This window comes from Ictidomys tridecemlineatus, chromosome 14 (genome assembly GCF_052094955.1).
Source record: "Ictidomys tridecemlineatus isolate mIctTri1 chromosome 14, mIctTri1.hap1, whole genome shotgun sequence".
Classification (NCBI taxonomy): Eukaryota; Metazoa; Chordata; class Mammalia; order Rodentia; family Sciuridae; genus Ictidomys; species Ictidomys tridecemlineatus.
In genome coordinates, this window is record NC_135490.1 from 47,875,107 (window position 1) to 47,900,673 (window position 25,567).

Genomic DNA, 25,567 nt, shown 5'->3' on the forward strand with positions numbered 1-25,567 from the left:
AGATGTGAAAAGTGTGAAGTAAAAATGACACTTATTTAACCCTTTGAACTCAGCATCCTTTAAACAGGTCAGATCAGTACTTCTCAAACCACCCATGACAAGGTAGTAGTTTTAAATTTCCAGTTCCATCATGGTCTTCATCTCTAATAAAATACAATAAAACTTCTAGAAGAATTAACATTTCAAAATGAAGACATAAAGGATACATACTCACCATTTCAAGTTATTAGCTTAATAGGATTAAATTTCTCCCTTCAACATGTATAAAATGTTTAATCCTTTACTCTTAATATCCCTACTCATTTAGTCACAGACCAGTAACCAGTTTTGACTGGCCTGGTTCCTGATCTCTGACCCACACTCAGAGTGGAAATCCATTGGATCACAAAATTTCCATGTTCTGTAACATCATCAATACCTGGAGGATACCTTTGGGGAATGCTGACATGAAGCAAAAAGGCAGAACATAACAAGGTTAGAGCAAAATTCCCAGCAAATATCCATCCAATCCACCTACACATTAATGGAAAGTTCTAGCTGGAATTCAACTAACTTCATAGCTAAGTTAAAGTAAAACATTCCTTTTTGTATTTTTTTTTAGGTGAGACAGATTGAAAAATGAGACAGATTGAAGTTGTCATTGTGTGCCTGTTCAGGCAGCTTGGAAAACTAACTCTACCAGACAAGGGTGCTGTCTCTTATCGTCATCTCTAACCTGGGACCTGACAGGAAATAAAATACTCTAAGGCATCAGACAAGCAATGGTGCTTCAACAGGTGGTGAGTAGAGACCTAGAGCAAGAAGTAGCACTCAGGACTGTGCCAAAGGAAGCTGTCTCAGGATCCCAGGCCCTCATCAGATTAAGTGTTAGTAGTGGGCTACCATCCTCTGTGTTCCCTGCTCTCTACACCCATCTATGCCTCAAGCTCACGTGGGCCTCTGCCATGCATACTCTTCCCCTGATGCCCACACTACTGCTCACTCCACTCCTTCCAGCATTTGCTCAGATCTCATTTTCTCCATGAGGTTCACTAGTCTTGCTCACAGGGCAGTATGCCCACCCATTTTACTCCTTTATTTTTTCTTCCAAAATACTCAACACTTTTAACAGATTAGATCCCAATCTATTTGTTAGTTTATTGTCTGTCTCCCTGCACTTGTAAGAGAAGAACAAAGGAACAAGGATTTGCATTTTTGTTCTTTTTAAAAAAATATTTGTAGATGGACACAATATCTTTATTTTATTTTTAAGTGGTGCTTAGAATAGAACCTAGTGCCTCACACATGCAAAGCAAGCACTGTGCTCTACCAATAAGCCCCAACCCCAACCCCAGTCTTTTGTTCTTTGATTTTCTCCAAACACCAAGAATGTGCCTGATGCATGGCAGACACTTAACAAGTTTTATAAACTAAAACAAATCCTGTGTAAGAGGGTGTGGTAATTACATAATTTTAATTACAGGAATATTTTTTTTCTTTTTAGCTCTAATTTGATTAGAGACATCAATAAACAACATGATTGACTTATTCTATACTTATGTTCGTTTCATCCCTTGAAAGTCATCTATACTCTCACAAATCACTCTACTGCCTTAACAAAACCGGTTAGCTTAACAAAGCCAGTTTTCATTGTAATCCTTGAAAGTGTACATAGCTGTCCCTCAGAATACACAGAGAGTTTATTCCAGAACTCTTCATGGATATTTAAGCCCATGGATGCTCCAGCTCCTTCTTTAAAATGGCAGTGTTTGCATATAATCTGATAGAACCCAGCTGGATACATTAAATTACCTCTAAATTATTGTATTAGTCTGATGGAAAGTAGTTAACAGGCAAATAGATGTTACACTATATTGTTTAGAAATCATGACAAAAAAGGAGTCCACATATGGTCAGTGAAGATGAAATCATTTTTCTTTAATATTTTGGATCTGCAGTTCGTTGAGTACATAGATGTCAAAAACAAAGATTACAGAGGACCAACTTATCAGCCATGGCATTAGGAGTGAAGAAGACATCCCCTATCCTTGCATTGGTAACTATATTTTCTATCTTCTTAGAGACCAAAATTATAGCATTAGTGCCATAGTGGCACTGGATGACAGCCATATGCTGTTAGGAAACACATTCCTCCATGGAAATAATGACCAGTTTCTCTAAGTGCTGAAGAAAAATTTTGCAAACACAAATGAGGACTTTTTAAAAGTCTTAATATATTACCAAGTTAGAAATAAAAGCTTCATTCTTTTCTTTCTTCAATCATTATAAAGGTATAGGACTTATACATGAAACTGTGTTTTAAAACAGCTCTAATCCTAGATCTAAATATTAAATAAAAAGTGAATGTGTGTCAGTCCCAAGGTAATCCCTGCATGGAACTCCACCTTCACCTTTGCTTCAGGGAAGAAGGAATGTCACTGTCCTCTCAGGTGTCTGGAATGAAACAGCAACCTACCCTTTCATGTGGCATTCTTGAATTCTGAACCAACTCTTGCAATCATGCCCTCTGTTCCCAGGCCAGGCAGAGTGGCGACACTTACTGCCTATCCCCTGGGCAAAATAGTACAGCTTCCCCAGTGCAGGGACCTGAGAATATTATCTCCCTCCTCAGCATTCTTTAAGCTCTTACCCCTTACAGAATAAAAGCACACTGCCCAAAGTCCTTTGTGATATAACTTCTACCTGAGTGGCTAGACTTCCCACTACTTTGTACAAAGCACGGTCCTCTCTTCTATGCTACTTAAAAGCCAGTGCAAATGCCCAATTCCTTCCCCTTCTCACTTTACAGATGCTGGTTCCTCAGCCCAGGAACCAGCATCTGTAAAGTGAACCATCTGGTCCTGTGCTGACTGCTGCCAACAGGTACTATACTCAGGGCTAACATTTATCTCCTTGAAGCTTCCTAGTTTCTCAGAAAAGTCCTATGTATTCTTTTTCTCTCTGGGACTATTTGAGTGTCTTTGCTGAGCTAACCAGAAAGGTCCTAAAAGGTAAACAGAGCACCTTTGGGCCAAGGTCTTTCTGAATTTGTGTCCCCAGTACCAAGCACAGCCAGGCTAGCAGAAGGAAAGCAATAAATGTTAAAGGGACAGATAAATAACAGAGGGGACCTGCCTGGTGTTATTCTATAACACAGAGCCCTTACATGATGCTCCTGTGAAATATATCCCATATCAACTACAAAATCTATGCAGAAAACTACCAATTTAACACACCAGACAGCTAAGCAAAATTCCTAAAGACACACATACCCTTGAATACTTTACTTGCCCAGAAGGGGTCCTGAGAAAACACAAGGAAGTATTTATGGAGCACAGCCCATGAAATGGGCAGATTGCAGCAGGACTTCAGGGACCCAGGGCTCAATCACTTCCTGGAGCCACATGAAGCTCAAGTTCCTTCAAAGCATCTTGGATCAAGAAATAGTAACTTGAGGCAATAGGCTATGTGTTATATGTGTGTGTCTCTGGGCAACTGTTGCAGTTCAGAATCTGGAAACTCAGAGTGCTTTGAGTACAGCAGGAAGAGCCCTTATGACACTGAATGGAACTGAACCAAAGTTAACCAGAGTAACAGTCATGGGAACTTTCCCTCAGTTTTTGAAGAAGATACATAACAAATAATTCACTGCAAAGCATAACTATTGAGGTAATTTTTGAGCTTGCAAAGGACAGTGTCTTCACTGAGCACAGCTTCGGAGAATGGCTGCACTTACCACAGGGGCATGGGAGTTGCTCTTTTATTTTTCTCTATGAGCTCTTTTTCAATCTTCTTATCCTATAATCATCTTTCCTTAATCTTGAAACTTTTGGTGAATATTATCTAATTCCTCTGGCAATCAATAATTTACACATTTACAATCTCTCCTACTGATTTTAACTGCTGGCTCTTTTTATTAAGCATTTATCCACTTTCTCAATTTTTAAGAGTCAATGCACACAACACCAAACTAGATAACAATTAAGTGTTTTCTGATGTAATAAACATCTAACTGTTGTTTGGTTAATGCAAGGATCTCATTTTCTGGACATGCTTTGACAAGTTTTGTAGTGAAAACCAGTTCTCAACTGTAAGTTAGAAAACCTGGGTTGCAGCACGATAGATGCTACTCACTAGCTATAGGACTAGCATTTAACAAGTCTGCAAAGAGCCTCAGCTACGTCTTCAGATAAACAAATAACATCTCATAACCATGCTCTGTAATGACAACTCAACCTGATATTCTGTGAGAGTACAAAGCCATCTACAGAGGCATACTACAGAGTGGTGTGGAGTAGCTGATACTAACATTAGTAATAAATGCTCTTCATTCATACATCATAGCAATAGACTATTACTTGGAAGTACAATTTGTATGTTCAATCAAGTACAACAAAATACTACAAACTTTAGGATATTTAGAATAACAATATTATAAAAATGAGAATATTAACAAGGTCCTACTAAAAACAGGTCTTTCAATGTACTGAAATATTCTGAACTAAAATCTTTAGAAAATCAGCATTTGGAAGCATTTAATCACAGATATTGGACTACTATGTACAGCTGAAAATAAGAGGAGATGAAGATTTGACACAGGAAATAAGATTGACTTATTTCTTTTACTTCAGGCTTGAGGTGTTATTTAAATGGCTCAGAAATCTCTGCTGCCCATTGTCTGTTAATCCCATTTTAAAGTATAACTTTCACCCCAAAGACAGATAACTTTCAATGACTTGGCAACTGATCCATCCTTAAATGAGTCTACAAATAATCTCAGTCCATCTAGAAAGTGAAAGTAAAACCTATGCAAAATTAATATGCTGGAAAAAATCAAACCAATTGACTCATGACATCTCACAGCAGGACAAAGGAAAAAAAGGGTTTATATTAAGATGAATTAAAAGAATCTGAAAATATATTTTAACATCATGTACCTGAACATACTGCCAGTCAACTTCAATTTTATTCATAACCCACAGTTCCTGGATATTCTCGGCTAGTTTTACTCTTACCCTCTCTGGATGACGAGGCAACAAGATCTAAAATTTAAAAATATATATATCAGAAACATGAAAACAAGTAGCAAAAATGCAGGGTCATAACACTTCCTCATAAGCAATTAAGATACAACAACAGAACTTATCCTAAAACACCTATTTCCACAGCCCTCTTTAGGCAAATCTGGGATTTTTTTTTTCATGGTGAATACTTAGGTTTCTGGGAGAATTAATGAACAAAATAAAGTAAATGAAGTATTAATGGGAACTGCTGCAGGATTTTAATGGACATGTGACAACCACAAAGGGGTGCATTATTGAAAGAGAAATCATTCCAATGTTCTTAACAAACCTGGCTGGTGTTCACTGGCTGGGAGATGGCAAGGTAGTGCCTCAGTTATATTTCATGGGCTCTTTGAGCCTATGGATATCTGATTGCAGTAATTTGTGTTTTTCCCTTACCTGTACTCTGGTCTTTTCAAGGAAAAAAACGATTTACCTATTCTCACTACACGCAGAAGCAGGGGCAAGAGCAAAAGCAAGTCTGGAAGTCTTGCTGTGAGCACTATAAAAATCTAAGTTTGCTAGTCTCAGGGCTGATATAGCACTTGATTCACTGCCATTGGTCCATATTTATGCTAACTAGGACTTGGAAGAAGTATCAATGTTACTGATTTGAAACTCAAGCTAATGAGGGCTTGGATATACTATAGGATGCTATTGGTCAACTCTGGAGTCCCCACTTCCATTCAATTCTATCCCACTTCCATTTTCTCCTGCTTGTCCAGGAAATTGGAGGCTGAGGTCCTGGGATGGGGCTGCAGAGCTGCATGGAGTGGGCTTCAGCCATAGGAGTCAGTACCATGCCCTAGCCTGGCCACAGAAGGGTGACAGATCAGGGTAACTTGACTCACAACACCTAAGGACACCCAATCTGCATGGCAAGCTCCACATTTTACAGGTTCTGCTTGCCACAGGCATTCTGAGCCACCCTGGTCACCATTCATTCCATTTACCCCAATTTGTCTGATGACTCAAGTTTTTGGTTTTGGGTGCCCTGCCCTATATGTGCACTGCTAATGTCTACTCCAGCCTGAGACTCACCTTCTTACTCTCCTACCAGCACCTTGGATAAATGGACCATCTTAAGCAGGGTACAATTTACCAATCCTTTCTTTGATTATTGTGGCAGTGTTCCATCAGGAAGTTTCTCCTGCATTTTTGTTTTTAGAAAGGTCATTGTTTTACATTTCACCTGAGAGCCAGAACTCACCTGGTCATTTGTCTCTTTGTGGGATGGTAGGGAGGATCCAAGGGTTGTCTCTCCATCCTGGGTAGCTGTCCAGCTGACCCTGCACTAATTCCAAACTGAGGAACCACTGCCCTGAAGGCCAGGTAATGATGTGTCAAGAAAGTAACTCAAAGATCTACTTCAAAATTCTTTTCTAGTGAGGATTATTTTTCTATCTCTGAGATAGAATAAGTCTCAACTTGTGGTAGACAAAGACTCCAAATTTGTTTTTCAATATTATATTTTTAATAGTACATCTCCTCATTTCCTGTGATGCCCACAATCAGCTGTCAATTTTCACATACAAAAGAAAGCCCACTGAAATTTAGATTGAAACTTCAGTGATCTATACGTTAATTTGGAAAGAAGTGCCATTTTTGTAATGCCAAGCCTCTTGGTACATGAACATAGATGGCATCTCTCCTTTTAAAAATTATCACTATTTCTCTTAAAATGCTTTCAATTTTCTGTGTAAAGATTTGCACATCTTTCATTGGAATTATTTCCAGATATATGATGTGTTATTATATGACTTAGGTGGATTCACTTAAAATTTTTATTTTACAATTACCTTTTGCTGACATATAAAAGGGTAACAGTAAATTATGTTGAGAAATGTTTTTGCTTCACTCACTTTTTAAAAATAGTTTTGTAGTTGTAGATGGACATAATATTTTAAATTTATTTATTTATATGTGGTGCTCAGGATCAAACCCAGAGCCTCACATATCAGGCAGGTGCTTTACCACTGAGCTACTACCCCAGCTCCATCACTTTTTAATTCTAAAAGTGTCTACTTTTTTAAAAAAAGTATTTTTAGTTGTAGATGGATACAATACCTTTATTTTGTTTAATTTAGTTTTTATGTAGTGCTGGGGATTGAACCCAGTGCCTCAAGCATGCTAGACAAGTGTTATACCACTGAACCACAACCCCAGCCCTAAAAGTGTCCACTTTTAATACTTGTATTCAACATTGTACTGAGAGAATTCAATATTTCATTGGTTTTCCATTTTGCTGATATATCTTCCAGTTTAATGAAGTTTTCTTAATTTACTGACATACTAGTATTACAAAAAATGGGTGTTAAATTTTTAAAAACATTTTATGGTGCCATTTTTTTATTCCTCTCTGAACATGGTGACACGTAATAATTGGTTTTGTGAATATATAATTGATATTTGAATCCCAACCTCATTGTAATATGGGATATATTGATGAATTTGATTTGTTCTTATTTTCCAAAGTGTTTGTACATCTACATCCATAATGGATGTTACAACCTTTTATTTTCTTGTAAAGTCTTTGCATATTTTAGGATCAGGTTACTAATTGGACCTCATAAAATCAGCTGAAACTTCTGTCCTCAGAGTTTAAGATTGGTATTAGTGTTTCCTTAACTATTTAGTAGAACTCTCCAGGAGGGTTACCTAGGCCTGGATTTCTTTGTGACAGTAATGCTTTTAATTATCATTTAACTTTATTTAATAAATAGAGAGTTCATATTTCCCACTTCTTATGTGAGAGATGGTAAACTACTTTTCCAGGAAATTTCAGAATCAGTGGAATGACTTTGATAACTTATGTCTCTTTTCAGTTTATTAAATTGTTTTCTTTATTATTTCTTCTTTCTACACTTTTCAGTGTTTAATATTTACTTTCTGTTATCTTCTTGAAATAGTCAATTATTTTAGTCATTCTTCTGTATTTTGGGCCAAAACCACTATAAACAATATTTAATGCATCTGTAATTTTAGATATGTTTCATTTTTCCATTATTATTCATTTTAAAAATTCTCTAAATTTTCATTGTAATTAACTCATTCTTTTCATAGAGTCATGGGTTTTGTTTATCTTTTTATTATTGGTTTCTAGTTTAATTCCATAATGGTCAGAATATACTACTAAATTATTTCAAACCTTTGAAATTTATACATGGACCATGTCCAAATTTGGCAAATGATCCACCTGCACTTGAAACAGTTGTGTACTTTGTCAATAGCTAGTGCAGTATTCTGTAAGTTTATCAATCATACTGTTCAGATTCTACATCTTCATTGACTGATATGACTGCTTATTGTAATAGTTGAGATATGTATGGTTACATTGTAAATTGGTTTATTTTTCCTTATACTTATTTTCCATTTGGGTCTTTACAAATTTAAAAGCCATGTCATTAGATTCATATAAATTCATAATTATTTTATTTTTCTTTTGAACTCCCTAATTTCATCATAATTAAATGTCTGTTTTCATTTCTAGCAATAATTCTCACCATGATTTCTTTTTAAGGTAGTAATAAAAATGTACCCAGTGTCCTTTCCATGCCACTTGGTCATATGTACAACTTTGCCAACCTATTACTTTTGCCCTTTCTGGGACAATCTCAAGGTATGCTTCTGGAAAACAGCACACAATTGTTAATGGTGTTTACACAAGTCTACAGATGCATGAGTTTGACTTCTCCCTCTGTGCTGGGAATGGCTCAAACTCAGGTCTTCCACACATTAGGACAGCACTCTATGCTAACCTACAACCAGTCTCTGTGTGTGTGTGTGTGTGTGTGTGTGTGTGTGTGTGTGTAATACAGAATAGTATAAATGTTTATTTTCTGTGAAATTGAATTTGCTCTCCTGTTTTTACAATATACAAAAGTATATCTGAAGAGCTCTAGTAAATATAATATTTCTACTTTGGGACATAAACAGAGCTAAAAAATTATATGCCCAAAACCCCCCCAAATAATCATTTAAAATTGTTGATTTAATGTGGCTATTATTCTTGTTCAGCAATTTGATGCAAATACCTAAATACAAAAAGGTTTTTTTTTTTTTTTTTAGTGAGTACTACATGGGAAGAAAAGAGTTTAAGACTTTAGTTATCTTCCTGAAAATTTCAAATAAATAGCATTTGATTACAAACAAGACATTCTTAATCAACGCCATCATACGTACTCTACAATTATGATCAAAATTTTACAGACATTTTTTGCACACTTTATATAAATACACATCACAATGATACAATTAGAATTAATATGGAATATATAAAAATGAACAAAATGTAGATTTATACCAGCAATTTAATTGCAATCTCTTGAAAAATAATTTGACTAGATATTATTTTGTCTCTTATGCTAATTTATATTGATACAAATTTTACTTAAACATAATAGATTCAGGTGCTAAGAATGTCTGCAGTATCTACATTTAAAGTTACTATGCTATAATTTTATAAATCCAAATTTCAAAAGAAGGATACTTTAATGATTAATGGAATCCTCTTCTGGATTACTTAATTTCTATTACCTATATCTTGCATTTTCATATTAGCATATATATACTTAATACATACAACTATGGAGTCCTTGTAGGAAAGTAATGATCATAGACTAATAATAATTACTGAGGATTAAAGTACCTAACAGAATGCCTGAATACCAACATCGTTTTTTCTTGTCATAAAATCTGGAGTCCTAATTTTAAAAAGGCTCTTAAATTCAGTTTTTAAATTACTGAAAAGGATTTAGGTTATTTTAGCAATTATATAAAAACACAGATACTTTCACCTTACCAAATCACTAGCTAAAAATAATAGCATATTAAATATCCCTCATAAAAACAAATCCCACTACAATTTTGAGTGCTTTGTTAGGCAGTCCATTTGAGTTAAAAAGTAAGAATCATGTATTGGTTTGAAGCTTTTTAGTCCAAGCCTACAAAGAGAAATGTATTGATGAAAAATCTTTCCCTAAACTCATCTGTTACAGCTTCTATATTCCTTATTTCTCCATCCAAGCCAAATTTTATACTTGATACTTATGTGAAGATCTCTGTTACCCCCTACATAATGTTTAATTAAATTCACACACACCTCATTTTAACAATACCCAGTAATCACTTCAACAATTTATTGTTTCAAACACATACCACCTCTGAAGGACAATGAAGAGACCTCTAAGCATTTTAGCCATTCCTCATTAAAGAAAAACTTCCCCTCCTCTGAAAATCACTTACTGTACCTTAATATTTTGGGTGTTTTTGAAAATATAACTTCTTAATTTAAAAAATTTGCCTGGGGATTTCTTCCCCTGGTTATTTTCCAAAGTAAAAATAGCATATTCCATAATTCACCCTAAATAAAGCTAATTTTTCCTAAAAAGATATTGGTTTTCTAAACACAAGATGTCATTTGATTCAAATATGTTCCATAATTTGTTTATCTAGACATTCTATCTGTGTTTATTCTAAATCTAGAACCAAAGAATGATTGGGCAATACCAATGCTTCTTTGGCTGTTTCAACTGAACGAAGTCACACAATACCATACTTTATAAATTATATTATAGTAATATATAAATGTTCTTTGCCAATAGAATCAGAAGAATAGGACATCTGATTCTTAACCACTTGAGGAAATTAAGAATCCATATAATAAAGAAAAAAATTTAAAAAGAAAATCCAATTTAGATGAGGCATAGAATTAAGATATAAAATGTTCTCATCTCTTTCAATATTATAATTTCATATTTTTTAAAAAAGAAATAAATTAAAATACAGTAATTGTTAAGGATGCTTGACTTTCTGAAAGATAGTTTAACATTTCTGTACAGGTCCATTCATCAGTCTTGTGAAAGAGTTAGTAATTCATGGATGCAGGGTAACTTTTTGCTTTTCCTGCAGAGTTGATGATGCACATCAAACAGCGTCCCAATTCCTCAAGAATCATCCACTCTGCTGCTGCCTTTGATTTTCTCTTCTTGTCTGCCTGCTCTGCCTGGGTGTGAATCCAACTACTACTTTCTTAGTTATAAACCTACTAAGTGGCAATTTTCCTCCTCCACTATTCAAAAGCCAGTGTTGGCCTAGTAAGCAAGTCTGAGAAGATAATTTAGTCTTCATGAAGTTTGTTGCTGCACTCTTATTTCAGCTTTATTTGACAAATGCATCCATGTCTTTCTTTCTGGGCTTTCTTCAAAATTCTTACAGTCAACACATTTACATATTGAGGAACACATTATTTTTTTCCTCATAGCACTCAGGAGTTTTTAAGACATCCTGACATTTACAATTACATCCCTTGCTATGACATCGATATGCTTCTCCCCCTTTCCTTTCCCTATCCTAGGCTTAAAATCTGTATTTCTGTCAAGGCATTCCTTTATACTTTTTGCCTTTTATTTTCATGTTCCAAATTGTTATAACAATTAGTAGAACTGCAACTGTTATAAAATTTGCCATTTACGAAGCAATCACAGTATAATTTCAAACAGTGATTTTCTACAATTACAGGGCATTCTTGTCTGACTGGCAGATACTGATGGGATTATACCATTGAATGGAAGACTTTCCTGAGTCTGGATACCAGGTGTTCCAGTAAAATTAGAGCTGACTGCTATACACACATATGAAGACTGCTATAGCTGAGTAATGTACTGAGCTGGAAGCACTGCATAACCCACAATCCCTGTTCCTGGAGCTGGTGCCAGGATAGTACCTGGAGGCAGGTTAGAGAAATTGGGCTGGATCTGTGTCAGTGGGGTGAAAGGCATCAATGCTGTGGTTGGCTGTTAGTTACTATTTATGAAGCTGGATTGATTGATTTTGGGACAACTTGTTGGAAAGCCTGAGCTTGGACAAACAGAACTGACATGTGCACTGGGGTTGTATTAACAACCACTGGCTTTGCTTCCTAAAGAGGCTTAATGCTTGTACTTGGATTCTGACTAACTGATTGAGTTAAGATACTGGCTGTTGTGGCAGTAACAAATCAGACATAATGAAACTTCCTTCCAGGCACTTGAATCTGCTGAACAGTTGCCAGCATTTCTAGAGGAATTGGGAGCAGTTTCCAGAGGAATATCTGTCTTAAATCGTGATATGCTCACTCCTCCAACAGTGATGCCCTGCACAGCTGATTTCATTGCTCTATTTGGTGACTTCAAAGGTAAGATGGCTATTTTATTTGGCATCTGCATTGTAAAACTGAAAGTTGATGCAATAACACCACTTTCAGATATTGTTATAGTCTTTGATAGAGTTCTAGGGGTAGACTGTGAAAGAACTCTACCTGCAATGAATCATATTGTCTGATATGTAGCTGCTTTACTATTAATTGCTTTTGCAAAGATCAGCTTCATGAATACTGGACCACAGGTTGATGTTAGCATCTCATCTGGCACCACCTCTAGGATCACCTTTGACTTCAGTATCCGTCATGGCTACTAGATTTTATACCTAGCATTTCCAATTATATAGGCCTTTCCTGTCTATATATAGTGTGCTTGGTATCAAACTGGCATTTAAACAAATTGGCACTCATCAATTAAAATTTAAGTCAGTAGATGGAGCCAAACAATTCAATTCAAATCAATTAATTAAATAAAAATATAGAAGTCTTTAAAATTCTAACTCACAAGATTTTTTAGATGGCCAAACAATAAAATCTTTATTTCTAAAAAAATGTCTAAAATGTAATAAAAATCCATTGTTTCTAAAATTTTTCAACAGAGAAGAGATAACTAATACTGCTAATCACATTGTTCTGATATTCTTATTTTATTATTAAAATAAGTAAATTAAATATAGAATAATTGGAATTAAGTTTCAGCAATATGGTTTCTCAAAGAAATTAGAAATTACAACTGAAGCCCAACTACTTTCTACTTTTTCTTTCCAATTGTTAAAGAAACAACAGGATCCTGCATCAAATCTCTTCAGAGGAAGCTGAATTAATTGCCATTATCCTGGCATTGAGATTATTTTCTACTGCTGTAAACATTGTTGTAGATTCTTAATATACAGGTAAACCTGTTCCTCATATTTCTGTAGCTGTGTTATCTCCTCATTTGGAATCCAATTTACTGTCTCTTCTTTTTAACTCTTCAAACTCTTTCAGAGCATCATATGCCCCCCAACTTCCTTGCTCATATGTACAGCCACACTAAGATTCCTGGATTTTTGATAGAGAATAACACCCACACAGAGCTGTGAGATCACTTTATCTTTTATTTTCAGATGCTGTAAAATTTCATGGATTTTTTTCATCAAAATGCTCAATTACTAGTGATGATGTTTTCCATTTCTTCTCAACAAGCTCATGCCATTGTCAATAACTGTTCTCACTGTACACCCTTCCAGGCCCCTATGTGGGAATCTGAAAATCCATTTAATGCACTTTGGCAAATGCATATTACACATTTTCCTCCTTTTCATCCTTATTTCTTTCTTCATATTTCCACTGATACTCATTCTGGGTTTATCTGGCTATTGCCTATTGATCAAAAAATGTATCTTCTTAGATTTCTCATTTATTACTCTGCTTTGCCACTAGGGGCAAGCCTACTTATTTAAAGACACATAACTTCCTGCATATACAACCTGTGATTTTGCATAATTTTACACTCATTGGAATATAATTTTAAACCATGGAATGCACCATTCTACCACACAAGTCTTCATTAAAGGAGCACATCATACCCTGAAGACATGCTTGTCAATACAAAAAAAGGGGTACCTAGCTCAGAGCAGAATACAATTCATAATTTTATGAAAATGGGCATAAAATAAAGGATATAAGCGACAAAGGGGGCTGAATGAACTTAAATTGTAGATTACAATTTTATAAAGTTTTCTGAGAACTGAAATTTTTTTATATTTTAAATTTCCTACTTACATGACATAGTCATGTTTTATTGTTTACTCTTAATATGCTCTAGTTATTTTTATTTTATGGAAAAACTACATGATTTTAATTATTATCATCAATGGCAAATAAGACTTTAAATCAATTAAAATCTTTCACTAAGCATAAAGTTATGTTCATATTTGCTACAGTCATAATAAGTACACTTAATTGTATCAAGGCACAAGCTTTGTTTAGATTTTAAAATATCACTGATTGCAAGATTATGTATATAATATTCCCATTGTTGCTTATGTAATAGTAAATTAATCAACTTAAGTTACACTATCTAGAATAAAATAAAATGGAAATAATTGACTCATTGGATTCATATTTAAACCATATTTATTTACAAAATGTTATTCTAAGAATTATAATTCCATTAAGTTTCAATTGGAGCAGAAGTATAATCACTTGAGTAAAAGCAGTTAGTTAAACTAAAAATGAGAGATAGATTACATTTGAAGGCAGATACAAAATATTGTCAGGATTTTGTTGTGCTTCTGGATGTTCAGTAGCAGGCTCATTTGAAGATGGAAACAACCCTGAAGGAAACTCATTTCTACTTTCAGAATGCGGGGGAGGGAGGGGGGAAATTCAGCTCTTGGGAGGAGATAATGAGCAAAACACAACAATCCCATTGGGAATGGAGCAGGTGGTGGGCTCCATACATGTTTCTTCGAGGAGGTGGAGGAAAAAAAGGTCCTCTTCTCATCAACTGACTCCTTGGATCCACTGGAAACAATGGACCTCTGATTGGAGGGAAAGGTTAGAAAGAAAAGCCAGAGCCAGTTGCTTCATTTTCAGCAGGGACAGATGAATCAGGCACATTGGAATCACCAAGATCAACTTTGGTATCATTTCTACTGGATCCCATTTCTGAAGACATAGGACCATCCATTTTATCCAATGGAGACATAGTAGAACTTCTGCGTTCTGCTGCTCCAAGGTGGTCAACCATAATTAGAATAACATTCATCTTGCCTTAGTACAGGAAGATGTGGTTCAGAATATGGTTGGCCTGGTGGAGACATCATCATCTTAGGTTTCTGTTCCCATGGAGTTGACAGGGGCCCAATGTTATAATTTGCTCTCTGAGAATCACTTATCCCATCATAGCCTGATTCTCTTCTTTCATTGATAATCTGAGGGCCCAGAGAATCCTCTGGGCCTCTTCAGGCTCTTCCTCCTGCCCTTGTAAGCAAAGGTAAGAGTCTGAGTGGACATTTCTTTTCCAAAAGAGGATCTCTCACTTCAGATGAAGATCAACCCAATGGTGAGGCACCATTTGGGGAATTCTCTCTGCCAAAAGCTGTATTTGAATCATCAAGTGCAGAAGGATGTTTTTCTACAAGCTTAAATTTATATTCATTTTAAGTTAAGTTTTGTCTGTTTTGGGCATTTTGTTTCCTTAAATCATTGAGGTTTCTTTCAGCACTCTGAGCTGCCAACTCATTATCATATGCTTTTTTCTCATAGTACATAATCAGCCCCCGGTTAGAATGAATGGTTCTCTCCAATTCTTCTTCAGGATCTTGGACTTGCTTTCTGTAGTTCTCCAGCTGTTCAGTTGCATGGCTGATGTTTTCCTCCATTTTTGAAAGCTGCTCCTCTCTCTCTACCTGGTAATTTCCCTCTACTATTTATTACCTTTGGAGTTTCATTACATTTTCTTGATATAGTTCAATCATTACTTTAAGTTGCTGCTGCAGATTCTGATTCTCACTTTTAAATGGTGTATTTTTTGACTGCAAAGATACTTGTTTTGGCTTAAAATTTTTAATATTCTCTATAAGGTCTTCCTTTGTTTCAATTAAATAAGAAAATAAAGTAAAAATTTCATTTTTTAGAGAGAGAGTCTTTAAATAATTATTTTTCAGTTTTCGGTGGACACAACGTCTTTATTTTATTTTATGTGGTGCTGAGGATCGAACCCAGTGCTCCACGCATGCCAGGCAAGTGTGTTACCACTCGAGCCATATCCCCAGCCCTGATTTTCTTCTCCTTCTAAGGTTTTAAAAGAGGTCTTTAACTTAGGCGCATAAAACCATCCCTTCAAATCTCCTTTTGGCTGATCCTCTAAGTGATCATCCAACACTCTTCATTTCCAAATCTAAGTTACCATCATCTGTTAGGTCTTCCCCAACCACAGAAGCCCAATCTTTCAGCAGCAGCAAGTGTTCAGAGACTTAATGTGATTTTCTTTATCTCTTAGAACTTATTCTGCATGTACTTTAGAGTGTTCAAATGTCATTTTCTGTTATTAAGGACATTTACTTTTTCTTTCCATACTTCAACTTCTTGTAAAAGCTGTTTCTGACTTTCTTGAAGTTGGGAATTTTCATTCAAAACCCCTTTTATTGCTTCCTTAAATCCTCCTTCATTCATTTGGAATAGTCTCAAGGTTGTTTTATTATCAGGTATTTGTGATCTGAGTGATTTTGATTTATCTTCTAGGAACTTAATCCTTTTTGATATAACCACCATCAATTCATCCAGTTTAGAATGTTTAGTTTTCTCTTAGCTCTTTTTCTATAAAGACTATTTCATCCTCAAGTTTAAATACCAACCTATCCAAGTTTTCATAAATTGCCTCCAAATTTTCTGCTTCTATTGACTCCTTCACCAAAATGTCATCCTTTAAAGGTGACTAAGCCTTCATACTCTTTTTGAACAAGGATAACTTTTTCAAGTAGTTCACATTTTTCTTCATTTAATCCAGAAAGTTTTAGAGCAAGCTTTTTTTCTCTTCTCATGCAACACTTGCTCCTCACAGACTGATAACTTCTCCACAAAAACAAAACATCAACAAAAAACCCAATAGCTGTAAATATCACCAACTCCTACAGACAGCCATAAGGACTAGGGTGTATTTCCATGTCTTCCAACAATGCACACCACAACCCTGCTTACTTCTTCCAGGACCACCCCCATGTAGGGGTGAGGGGAAGCAGTTGCCCCACCAGCACACTAAGGCTACTTTGGCTATTCCCTCTGAAACCACAACATGTGCTATCTTCTACCACCTTATGACCCAGTAGGACTCAGCAGATGCCAGAAGCGTGCTCTTGAACTTCCAGAACCAAGAGCTAAATAAATGTCTTTTTTCTATAACTTACTAAGGGTGATATTCAATTATAGCAACACAAATCATACTAAGTTTCAGAGAGATTACTGGTCAAGGCATACCACTAAAAAGCAACAGTTCTGGGACTCAGACAATTGTCTTTAGTTCCATACCCCAATGGAAGCAGTTAGCCATCAAGTAAAATACACAAAAATCAGGCTGCAGATTCCTCTTTACTTTCCAGAGCTGTTTCTGTTTGGATGTAAAAGCCACTAAATGAGAGTAGCTTCTTTGCATCTACTGCACCTGTATCAATCTACCTACTTTCAAATCAAATTCTTGAGCCTTTTCCTCATCTGAACATGCAGCTCATTCACACTTTAGTAATGCTAATAATAATATTCACTAATAGAGTTATTCTCATCATTAAATGGACAGACAGAACAGACATCAAATGTTGTTCCACTTATTCCCACTCTCCTTTACCCGTTATTAACTAGAGGCAAAAAAGTGAGAATTCTTAAAAATCATTTCCCTTTGAAGGATTATAGAATTTTGAAATGGAAAAGAAACTTTGATAGCATAACAAATAGTAATAAGATACTGAACCACACCCAGCTAAAAATTGAAGTCTGGGGCAATTACATTTGAGATTTTCCACTCTGTGACATGGGCACCTGGTCTTTCCACTTATTTAAATTTAAGAAAGTTTTACATTATTCATATAATCATTCTCCAGATCACCAGAGATGATGATGACAGATGCAGTACCCCATGCAATTCTTGAACATTTCCAGAGTTCAGAAACAACTGTTTGTGCACTTTTCTACAACTTGTAATTTCATTTCCTACCAAAATTCTAATACTTAAAATTTTGCTTTATAAAATGCAAACATTGTCTTGTAGGAAATCAGTAGCACCCTATATTTAGAAAATGGTAAGCTGAGTGTGGTGGTGCATGCATCTAATCCCAGCAGCTCAGGAGCTAAGACAGAAATATTGTGATTCAAAGCCAGCTTCACCAAAAAGCGAGATGCTAAGCAACTCAGTGAGACCGTGTCTCTAAATAAAATACAAACTAGGGCTGGGGATGTGGCTCAGTGGTTGAGTGCCCTTGAGTTCAATCCCTGGTATTCTGCTTCCCAAAAAAAGATTAGTGTTTCCTTTTTGACACGTTACCCTAGGAAACGGGGGATCTTCAATCCAGAGAAGGTACTGTGAATAATTTGTTAACTGAGAAATGTCAATTTGCTTGATAAAAGGATTCCCACCATCAAAGTACCATAAGGAGTTTGAAGGAGACATAAGAAGACTTAAGGAGAGATTATATTGGCATCTAGGGAATCTGAAAGATGATTCTTGTAAGTTCCAGCAGCATCCATCAATCAAATATAACCGGTAAAAGCTCTCATGATTGTTACAGTGTAAAATAACTATCCTTCTTGGTGTACATCTCTGGACCTCCCCAAGGGTCCTCCAAGAACCCCACACAAATCACTCAGACCACCCAACCTCCAGCACTCTGGCTGCCAGCCACTCTGATTCACTGGTATTTATGCCAAAGCAATTGTAAAATATTTTGAATATCTACTGGGTACCATCAAAACTGTTTAAATAAGAATCTTTCTTACCCCTAAAAACTCATACATTTTTCCCTTGAGCTATTTGACAGTGTTTTCTTCCTAAGAAATTCTAGCATCTGAAAGAAAGATCCAGCTCCATGAAATGCATCTCTTTCCTATATTAAGTTTTCATCAAATTATGCATGTTAAAATTTAATTTAGAATTCATTCACAGCCTAATTAAAAGTCCTAAGCTGTGATGCTAATATATTTTAAAATGCAGAGCTATAAGATTTGTACATGTGTAAAACTATATGTTACATCCCAATTAATCATTCATTTTTTTGGAACCATGTATTATTAATTTCTATTCTGATCTCAACTATAATAATAATACAACAATGATAGCAATACAGAGATCACTAATGACAAAAGAAAAATTTTGGTTCTACTCCTGGAAATACTCTAGTTTATTAAACTACACAACAGTGCAGCACTTAGAATGCCCTTAAAAATTACAGAGAAGACCCAAAAATGTGACCATTTACACTTCTCCTTAACTCTGAACTATGAATTTGTTACCAATGGGTACTACCCAGTCAGTAAGAGTTTGTCACATGGAAAGTAATTAAAATAACCAGATAGATTTTTGAAGGAAAATATCTGCATTTGAAGACAGAAATAAGAGTCTTAATTTTCAAAAGAAAATGATTAGCTATTTGCAAATTACAATTCACTAAAAGCATATCACTGTGATTTCAATACCTAAAGTATGTAACAATGCCATGAAATTTTTTTCCTCAAACAACAGCTTAGAACATAGCTACACAGTTAACAGTATTTGACAATAAATAATGGTATACAACAAAGAGCCATGCACAAAACAACTAGTCCAAATAGGAACAGTCAGAGCTCTGAAGATGCAGGGAGATACACAGATGCCCAAAAAAGGCTGTTAAACATGAGCACAACAAGCAGCCACACAGATAACATTGCACTTGGATTTATATTTTCAAGTTCAAGATATAATGGGGTGCTACATAAAGCAGAAGGTCAACCCCAAGGGAGTCAGTGAAAGTCATTGACTTATCTCCACAAACATGATTTCCAATACCTGTAAGAGCCACCATCCCATAGCAGCTGAGAACACTAAAATACTCAAGTCTAAAGTGTACTTGCCCCTTCCAGCTTCTCCACCATGTTAGCCAGCATCTCCTGCAGGTTCTGCACCAGGAGGAACTGCTCTAGCAAAAAGGTACAGATGGGCAAGTCCTGGGAGACATTCTGCAAGGAAAGTGGGAGAGCCATAAATATGTCACCAGTGTCAAGCATCCAGGCCCCATCTACCTTGGTGTCTTCCAGCTGCTGTCACAGAAAGAGTGATGGGGGTGCTTGCTATTTCTGCACTGTCAGCTGCCCATCACCACAAGACACTGTCATTACTGCTCTTGTTTAAGAGCATGCCATGTCTGGAGTGTATATCCTGACATGCCACACTGTACTGGACCTTTGTCTGTAGTCCCTGTTGTTCTCTACAACAGGGACTCTTTCTGCCACCAGAGAATAAGAAAACAAAAAAGTTAGGTCACTTTTCTAAAGTCACAAAATAATCAAGCCAGGCTTGAAAGTTGGATTTTCCAAACTTACAAATTGGTTTCAAACCTACCAAGCATTCTGTTGATTTTTTTTTTGAGAGAGAGAGAGAGAGAGAAATTTTTAATATTTATTTTTTAGTTTTCAGTGGACACAACATCTTTGTTTGTATGTGGTGCTGAGGATCGAACTCAGGCCGAATGCATGCCAGGCGAGCGCACTACCGCTTGAGCCACATCCCCAGCCCCATTCTGTTGATTTAAAAAATAATATTTAAGGCTGGGCAAGTGGGAGGCAGTGGCATACTGTGTGTGTGCATGAAGTGTGGCAGCATGGAAAAGTCTTGGGGGCATCATGGCATCAGAGACACAGCTAACAGTGGGTAAGACTGGGCTTCACAAGGGACTAAAAACAAAGAGCAGCACTCAAGGCACAAGAGCAAAGTCTGAAATGCATGTTACACCAATCATTTTATGAGCTACACACAACTATGGACATTTCTGAAGACTCTTTCTCAGCACAGTAGATCAAGATGGATGAATCTGCCTTCCTGGAGCGTCCTGTGTGTCTAGAATACCTAGATGCTTCTGCAAAAGTCTTGTCTTGCCAGCACAGGTTTTGCAAGTGATGTTTGCTGGGGATTCTAGGTTCCCTCAGTTGTTCTGAGTGGAGGACCCTTGTTGGCTCTGGTGTTGAGGAGATTCCCAGTGACATTCTGATGGATAGGCTTATGGAGAGCATTGAGCAGAGGCCTTGGACAGAGGCCTTGGAAACTGAGCCCTAGTGGGGGCAGTGGGACCAACTGCACAAATGCATTCACGGCTCAGGGCAGCACTATAGCTAATTGTAGCACAAATGATCTACAGAGTTCCCAGTATGGACAGCAGCCTTGGGTGTAAGCCTGGAGTCCCCCAGTGAGAGGTACACCTCAGTTACCAAAGCATTATATAACTATGAGGGAAAGGAACCTGGTGACTTTAAATTCACCAAAATGACATCATCGTTTTGGGACAAGTTGATGAAAACTGGTAACTTGGGCAAGTCAGTGAGACCCATGGCTCTTCCCTCACCAACTTTTTTTTTAAAGAGAGAGGGAGAGGAAGAGTGTGGGGGGGAGAGAGAGAGAGAGAGAGAGAGAGAGAGAGAGAGAGAGAGAGAATTTTAATATTTATTTTTTAGTTATTGGCGGACACAACATCTTTGTTTTGTATGTGGTGCTGAGGATCGAACCCGGGCCGCACGCATGCCAGGTGAGCGCGCAACCACTTGAGCCACATCCCTAGCCTGGCCCCACCAACTTTTAGCAGATTATTCAACCATTACCTAAACCCCCACCTCAGGGCAAAGAACTTCATGACTTTGAAGTACAAGACAAAGAAGCGGACAAAGGCTGCCTTCTGTTTGCGAAGGATATTTTTCTGACTGTGATACCCAGAGTGGATGAAAACTGGGCTGAAGGAATGTTGGCAGAGAAAGTAGGCATATTTATGATTTCCCACATTTGAGTTTAACTCAGCTGCTAAACAGCTGATGGAATGAGATAAGCATCCCCTGCCAGAAGTTGATGCTGGAGAATGTCCCTCAGCAATAGTCCAGAGCAGCACTGCCCCAAAGCTCTCTGACACCAAGAACAACACCAAAAAGTAGCACTTTTTCACTTCCCTCACCATGGCAAAGAAGTCTTCCCATACATCCCAGAACTGCCACTCCATGGAGATTAGCCCTCCTGTCCTCATCAGCTCCAGCAACCCCACAGCTGCTGAGAATCAGCAAACTGTCTGGAATTCCTGCAGTGTCCCTTCTCAAATTCATATGAATACCACTGAGTTAACTGTGACCTCATTCCTAAGCAGCTTAGTGATAACTGGCTCCTCATTCGTTTTCCTGTTAGATGTCCCCACTCCAGCTGCCCTTGGAACTATGAATCCTCCCCTCTACCACCACATCTCCTGGCTGTCATTGTCCTCACCTCCACACTACTGTTGGTGTTCCTGCTGCTGAAATGGGACCCAGACCCATGGAAGGATCCACTTTACAGATTGCACATTTTCAGACTCAGACTCACCCCAGTGTGTATGTGGCTATCCACCCATAGACTCCCAGAAAGACGATGAGCTAGAACTGGGAATAGGGGAGATGATTTTAGTGTTTGAGCATTGCCAGATGGCTGGTTCAAAGGGATGTCAATGCATACCACTGAGATTGGGGCAATTATGTGGCATCTGTCAGAAGGGAAGTGATAAATGCTACCCAAGCTAAAGTTCCTGTGTCTACTGTGGGTCAGAAAAGTTAGGGGATGACAAAGGTCAGGCCCTCCACTGCAGGAGGGCCTTCCCAGAAGCTCCATAGAAATGGTGTGGCTGGGACACCCATGGTTGTCTCTCCAGCTGTAGTGTCAGCAGCTCACAACCAAATAAGTGGTCAAACTAAGGTTCTGTTGCATATGCCTGGGCAGATTACAGTCAACCATGCCTCCAATGAAGTGAGGGCAGTTGCAGCACATAATCAAGAATACCCCACAGCAGCACTGATGCCCATCCAGGTGTAGAATGCTACCTGCATTTATGGGCCTGCCCCGTCATTTGCTGGCCTCCCCACAGCCTCTGCCACCAGTGGCAGGTTCTGCTGCCCATGCTGCTGCTGTCAGTTTCAGTTAAGCCGGTACCTCACTGGCCTGTGTTTCAGTCACTTCATAGACCTCCCCAAGTATCATCGCTGCCTCTCATGAAACCAAGCCCAGTGGCCAGACAGTGACCATTCTCCCTGGGCCTCCCACAACTCCACGATTCTTCATCATCTCGTGGAAGCAGTTCAGCAAGGAAACTTGACAAGGACAGTAAAATAGAAAAAAGGGGTTACTGAAGTTGCCTTCTGGTTCTGCCACAAAATTGAAGCCCTGAGTAGCACCTCCAGCATTGCTGAAGTTGAAGTGGAGCTGGAATCAGGGATAAATGGTGATGAGTCATCCCTACAGGGAGCCATGGGTCCTGAGTTACCATTTGGAGGGAGGCCATGGCAGGGCCGACTACTGCCCCATGGATGGGAATGGCCCAGTCACTGTGGCACCAGCAGGAACAGCCTTGAACCAAGAAGCTTTCCATCTGAAGACTAGCTCCCTGGACTTTGCAGTCCTATTGCTCTACCTCCTGGTCTGGCATGTTCCTCACTGGGTCCTGTCATGAATGAATCTAACCTATTGTTTGTGAAAGGCACTAGGTGGAGGTTTCCTATCCTCCACTGAGTGAGGCAGAATTTGGGGACTTAAAGGAGATATTATGTTTGTTCATAAAATGTGAGAGGATGGTTGGTCCAAAGGCACATTACAACACTATGGGAGAACTGGGCTTTTCCCAGGAGGCTTTGTGGAAAATATCAGAGGAAATAAACACTGGGAAGACTTGAAATCACATCACAAAAATGAAGATCACAAAGCAGTCTGATGGAAAGAGCACATGTGTGGACTTCCAGAAGGTCAGGAGCTGTGCAGAGAGTTGTTGTGTGGCTCCTGAGTCTTAGCACAACCAAACCAGCCATCAGAGTGAAGCAGGTGTCTGGGTTTCACCACTCAGTTGGGATTGTAAGGTGTACCTTTGCTAAGTAACCATTTTTGTATTTGTTTATTTTGTTTTGTCTTTACAATGTATAACTAAAATGGACACTTGTTTACAAGGCTCAGCTAATGTATTTGCTTCTTTAAAACTGAAATTTTCTTGTAATAGATAAACTCTTTGGATTATGATTTTAAGAAATTAATTTATGAAATAAGAGCCAAGGAGAAGCTGTATTATCTCCTACTTAAGCCAAGAGATTCATTGTGCTGTAGAATGCATCTTCCTTCCCTCACCCCTGTTCCCCATCATTACATTTTGCTTCCTTAAGACAGAAATGTTGGTACTCTAACTTGGGTTTTCCTCTTTGGGAAACTAAACATACAACTCAGTATCAGTAAGGGCCTATGGTAGGGAGGAAAAACTCAAGAAAAAAAATGTTAATGATTCATTCTTTCTAGTTTGATCATGAGTTAACCTAAAGACTTGATCCTCAACTTTATAGGTTTTTAATTTTCCTATAATGAAACCAATAAAGTAATGAGAAAAAAGCAAAAGAATTGACTAGAAATGTATTCAGAAATAATATTTAATTTTATAACAGAAGCAGCTCAATTCATTGGTTGGAAAGTAGGCAACATTAATCTTATACTTGCTGTCAGGGAGACAATGGCTATGAAATGTAATTTCCATTTTACCCCACGAACTGCATGTCCAGAACATTTGTGAGATGTGGTGGTTAAGTGATGCACTTGTGTTCAAGTCAAATGCTAAAGAAACAATGTGAAAAATTTACATTCATCCATTGTGGCTCTTTCTCAACCAACCTGGATGTCCCACAGTAACATGAACATGCTTGATGTATACATTTCATTTGCAGTTTTCTGCTGAGGTTAGTTTGCATTCAGAACTGAGCAATACAAGAGATGTAAAATAACCAGCATTCTCTACCCCAAAGCCACTCCTGACCAAGGTCTGCTGAGCACACTCGCTCCCTCCCTGGCTAAGGTGTCCATCAGCCATCAGAGGAGTCATGAATAAAAATGCTCTTTGTGTTCTCAGCAGACAGAAGGAAAGGAAAAGTTTAACCAGGAGCTGTTCTGTGGAATCTCTGGAAGGCTTGGAGGGAGCCAGTGTGCCCACACCTTACAATTGTGGCAGGATCCAGCTTAGCCTACCTTTTAATATTTATATCCATTCTTTGTCATTGGCCTCTTCTACCAATTTCATTATGGTGTCATATAGTTATGGGTTTTCAGAGTCCTGAGAACAAAAGTAGGGAAAGAAGCCTGGTAGTGAGGTAGTTACCACAGTTTTCCCATGGGAACTAAGTACTGAAACAACAAGTTTAAAAAAAAATAAGAATTAATGCTTAGAAATAGAAACATGGACTGAAAAGACTTCATCCAATAGCAAGAGGGTTCATCATCTTAAAAAGATGTAGAATGTGGGGCTGGGGCTGCAGCTCAGTGGTAGCAAACTTGACTGGCATGTATGAGGCCCTTCCCTGGGTTTGTTTCTCAGCACCATATATGAAAAATAAAACAAAAATATATCAACAACTAAAAAAAATATAGGATGTGGTTGAAAATGAAATCATTCCTAAGTTAACCACTGGTTTTATAAAACACTGTACATTATGTTCCTGTGTGTTCAAGTAAAAAAAAAAATACTGGCATATCCATGTAATATATGAAGTTTGGTGAAATTAACAAGTTAGGCAAAAAAGCTGATGCCAGCTTACATCTGTGTAAGTTGACACCAATATGTCATAATATTCTTTATTTTAAGAAATTATTGTATTTTATACAAATTTTAAAATGTATAAAGACTACTACACGTTG

General features: G+C 37.5%; 3 pseudogenes; 1 reads left to right on the forward strand and 2 right to left on the reverse strand.

Moving 5' to 3' along the window:
* LOC144370366 (short coiled-coil protein pseudogene) overlaps nucleotides 1-25,567 on the reverse strand; it is a 56,121-nt pseudogene that overhangs the window by 10,697 nt on the left and 19,857 nt on the right.
* LOC144370365 (protein lin-54 homolog pseudogene) lies at nucleotides 10,827-12,672 on the reverse strand (annotated as a pseudogene).
* LOC144370367 (E3 ubiquitin-protein ligase SH3RF1-like) lies at nucleotides 20,406-23,809 on the forward strand (annotated as a pseudogene).